Consider the following 5,031-nt stretch of genomic DNA (forward strand, 5'->3'; position numbering starts at 1 on the left):
CCCAGGGTTGTCCCTGTTCACCAGGAAATAGCCAAAGATAACTCTGCCCCAACCATTATATTTTTTTAAGATCTGGAAATGGAGGGAGTATGTCAAGAATGTTGAATTTGCCCTCAGGATTCATCACTCCCAGAGAAACGCGATAGCATCAAGGGCAGCCAGGACAAAGACCAACCCAAGTAATTAAGCATGATAAGGCTCTGGGCCTGATCACTAAAGTCCAGACCTGAGTTAATTAACAGCGCCAAATTGTGAGACACCATCTTCCCTAGCCCTGCTCAAGATCCCTATAAAAAGAAACTACTCATAATTTTGGGCATGCCATTTTGACTTTCTTTGCTCCTGGTCACTTGGCATCCCTCTCAGACTGTGCAATAAAGGCCTGGTTGTTTCCTGGTACCAATTTTTTTCTCTCTCTCTCCCTCAATTCTTTCTATCTAACAGCCACTAAGGTTGGCATGTATATTTGCATAATAATGGTGTTAACATGTCTTAGTATGTTTATAGGGCATATTCTATCACTAACAGCATTGTATTTCACCTAAGATCTTTAAATGTTCTTTTTTGGTGATGAATACAACATCATTGTTCTTCAGTGTGTCATTCCTGGCATATTAGATCATACGATTGATTCAAAAGTGCTCATAACAGCTCACTAATATGTTCCATTTCATTTTTTAACTTTTTAAATCGGTTTTCATTTTTGACAACTTCAAAGTTTATTAGATTGATGCTTTATAAATTCCGTGAACCAATTATTCCTGGATTTTTGTAGCTGTTTCTCCTCATTTTGAGTCTTGTTACATCAGCAAGTGAAAAGCCTTCATTGGGTAAATACCATGCTCCATCTGTATCATTATGGGAGACTCTTACTTTGTGGAGGATGCTCTTCCCCAGTCACATTTTGAGTGCCTTACAACTCGAGGGGCCAATCTTCTGGCATTATAGCAAACAATGTTCTTCTTTTCTTCATAGAGTTTTAAGCCCTGTCATTTCATATTTGAGTGGTGGGTTCTACTTCTTACTCGATCTTAGTCTGGAAGTTCCCTTGAAATCTATCCACCACAGGTGGCCTTGCTGATATTAGAAATTCTGGTGGCATAGCCTCTAGTACTACAGCAGAAAGCAAGCCACCCAGTACTGGCAAACTGACAGAAAAGTCATGATTTGAGGTAAGAGAAATATATCTTTTATTAGCACAGAAATGGAATAGAAATGGCTAAGAATCTTATGAAAAAATGATTAGCTTCACTTGTAAGTAATTCAGTGCACTTTCAAATATGACATAGTACTTTTTCACCTTAGACATTAACAAAAATTAAAAAATTGAAGCACCAGTACTGCTGAATCTTTGAGGAAACAAAGAGTTTTTAAAATTTTATAGACACAATTTGACACAACTTCTTTGGAGGACAGTTTGACAGTATCTTTTAAAATTTAAAAAAAACTGACATAATAATTTACTTTGTGCACCTGATCCAGGCCAGTTCCTGACTGTTAGTACCAAGAGTACTGATTTTAATCCAAGTAAGATTAAATTGTTGACAATTTCTATCTCTTCTCCATCTAGCATGATGTTATCTATTGGCCCAGTGGTGAGGATTTTTGTTTTCTTAATGTCAAGTTATAGTCCATATTGAAAGCTGTTATTACAGTTGTGTTATTAGGTACCGTACAGTCTAGTATGACTCATAGCAACCCTTTCCTTTCCTAACAGGATCGGAAAGAACAACGGATCTGAACTCTGTCCTATCCTGTGCCATCTTTATCGTCTCTGGCCTAATTGAGCCATTGCCATAATCACTGTGACAATCCATCTCATTGAAGATCATCCTCTCTTTTGCCAATCCTCCACCTTTATAAGCTTGATTTCCATTTCCTAGGAATAGCATCTCTTAACAATATGCCCAAAGTATGTGAGACAAAGTTTCACCATCCTTGCCTCTAAGGAGTATTCTAACTGTACTTTTTCCAAGGCATGTCTGATTTTTCTTTTGGCTGTTTATGAGATATTCACTACTCTTCTCCTATACCACAGCTTGAAGATATCAATTCTTTGGCCACTCTTATTCATTGTCCAGCTCTAAGATGTGTGTTATCATTAGTTGCTGTCAAGCAACCTCATGAACAGCTGTCCTATCCTGTGCCATTCTAATCACCTCTGATTAGAGCCCATTGTTGAAGTAATCATGTCAATCAATTTCATAGGTGGTCTTCTTCTCCTTTGCTGACACTCCATCTTTCCAAGAATGATATCCCTTTCCAAGGAATAGCCTACCTAGCCCAGCTATATGGAACAGCAGGTGACTAAAAAGACAGTGAATTGAATCAGGCACACCTGGGTCTTTGAACTGACATCATTGTTCTTCAGGACTTTGGAGAGGTCCCTGACAACAGACTTTCCCAGTGCAATATATCTCGTGATCTCTTGATTGCTGGTACCAAGGATGTCGATTGTGGATCTAAGCACGATGAAATAATTGACAATGTCAATCTTCTCTCCATTTATAATGGTGTTGTCTATTGGCCCACTACGGAGAATTTTGGCTTCTTAATGTTGAGATGTATTCATATTTAAAGGTACAGTCTTTGTTCTTTTGCAGCAAGTATTTTAAGTACTCATTTCACTGTAATCCCAAAGGCAAGTGGTTCAAATCTACCTATTCTCTAGGTGAAGGGTGGTAATCTCCTTCCATGTGATTTACTTCCTCTGAAAACTTGCTAGAAGGTCTCTAGATGAGTCACTTTCAACTCAATGGCACACACAACACTTTCAGCCATCAAAGTCATGTCATCAGCACAACATAGGCTGTTAAAGAGTTATCCTCTGTTCCTGATGTCACATGCTTTTTTATGAAGTTCAGCTTAACAAATTATTTGTTCAGCATACATATTGTATAAGGATGGAGAAAGGATACATCTATAACTCACACTTCCTTGATTTTAAACTATGCATTTTGTAAATGACACTTCCTTACTTGAGGAGAGCCTGAAGTATTTGCTGCAGAGGGTCAAGGACTGTAGTTTTCAATATGGATTGAAGCTCAACATAAAGAAGACAAAGATTCTACCTACTGGGCCCATTGGCCTCATCATGATAGATGGGGAAGAGATTGAGATTGTTAATAGTTTAATCTTGCTCAGTTCCACAATCAATATTCTTGGCATCAGCAACCAGGAAATAAAAAAATTAATTGCATTAGAAAATCTGCTGTCAGAAACTTCTCCAAAGTACTGAAGAGAAGGATGACAGTCTAGAGACTAAGATGTGCCTGATCCAGGCCATGATCTTCATAATTACTTGCTGTACATCAGAGAGCTGGACCAAGCATAAAAGAAGAAAAATTGATACCTTTGAATTATGGTGCTGAAGAAGAGTCTTGAACATACCATGGACTGCCACGAGAACTAACAGGTATGTCTTGGATAGGATAAAAGCGAGCTATTCCTCGGAGGCAAGAATTTTGAGACTTCATTTCATATACTTTGGTCATGTAGCCAGGAGGGACCAGTCTTTGGAGAAGCATATCATGGCTAGAAAGATCAAGGTACAGCACAGGAGAAGACCCCAGACATGATGGATTAACACAATAAGTGGAGTAATGAGGGTAGATGTGGCAAAGGTAGTGAGATTAGGCTCAGGATAGAGAAGGATTCAGAGCTATTGTGCTTAGGGTCTCTATGAGCCACAAACAACTCGCTGGCACATAACAACACAACAACAGTGTTGCTTTGCTCTCTCTGCATGACCACCTTTTGGCCCAGGTTTAGGTTTCATATGAGCACAATTAATTGTTTTGCGATTCCCATTCTACTCAATGTTAGCTATAATTTGTTATGATGCACACAGCCAGAAAGCACAGATAAATATCCTTCTGATATTTTCAGTTTTCAGCAAGATTCATCTGACATTGTCAATGGTATATCTGGTGTCATAACCTCTTCTAAATACATCCTGAAAATCTGGCAGTTTTCTGTAAATGTACTGTTTTAGCTGTATTCTAATACTCTTCAGCAAGATTTTACTTGTGATATTAATGATGTCATTTGATAATATCTATATTCTATTGAATCACTTCTTTGGAGAATGGAAACAAATATGTATCTCTTCCTGTCAGTTGACTAGGTGACTGTCCTCCAAATTTCCTGTACACATATCTAACTAACTAATCATGCTAATATTTTCATTATATTAATAATAATTTTTAAATTACATTAATAATAATTTAAATTAAAATAAGCAAATTACATCTCTTCGAAGTCTGCATTTTATCTGTCTTCTGGGCCTATTTCTTTTTCCAGTCTAGGATTATTTCTTAGAAGTAATAACAAATTTAATTTTGGTATCTTTTCTTTTCAATTCTCTAAGACTCCATTTGCATTCACTTTGGTTTCAACTCTCTTCAAAAGCCAAGTAACTACCTTACAGGATCTGACTTATGGATCATCAAACTACTTAAATAACCTACAAGTCCATGAAAAGAGGTCAAATAAAACTTTTTAAATCACCAAATAAGAGCAACATTGTAATGTTGCTCTTGTTTTTGTAGGGGCCATAAAGTTGGTTCTGCCTTACAAGAATCATATGTAACAGAATGAAATAGTGTCCATTTATTTACCATCCTTCCTATTGTCCTTGTTGTGATTAAAACCATTCTTAGAAACCATCTTATTGTATTTTTCCTTTTTTATTATTAATTTTAATGAAGATATACAGAGATTTTGGATTTCCATTCATTCACTGTTGCACTTTTCTCCCTGTTCCCCCGTTTCCGCTCCTTCGCTCTTTGGAAAGTAAAAGAAAATTTCTTTCATTGTTATATAATCCCACCCCACAAGTCCATTCCACTATGCAGCTTTCAATCTGGACTCCTGTCATGACAATAATACCTAATCACATATCTATCCTTTTTAAACAGTTTTTTCCCTCATCTGTTTCAATGCTTGTTGTTGTTGTTGTTATGTGCCGTCGAGTCGCTTGCGACTCATAGCGACCCTATGTACAACAGCCCTAAACCCTGCTCTATCCTG

Source organism: Elephantulus edwardii, unplaced genomic scaffold (genome assembly GCF_000299155.1).
Source record: "Elephantulus edwardii isolate Elephantulus edwardi_28Jun2011 unplaced genomic scaffold, EleEdw1.0 scaffold00122, whole genome shotgun sequence".
Taxonomy (NCBI): Eukaryota; Metazoa; Chordata; class Mammalia; order Macroscelidea; family Macroscelididae; genus Elephantulus; species Elephantulus edwardii.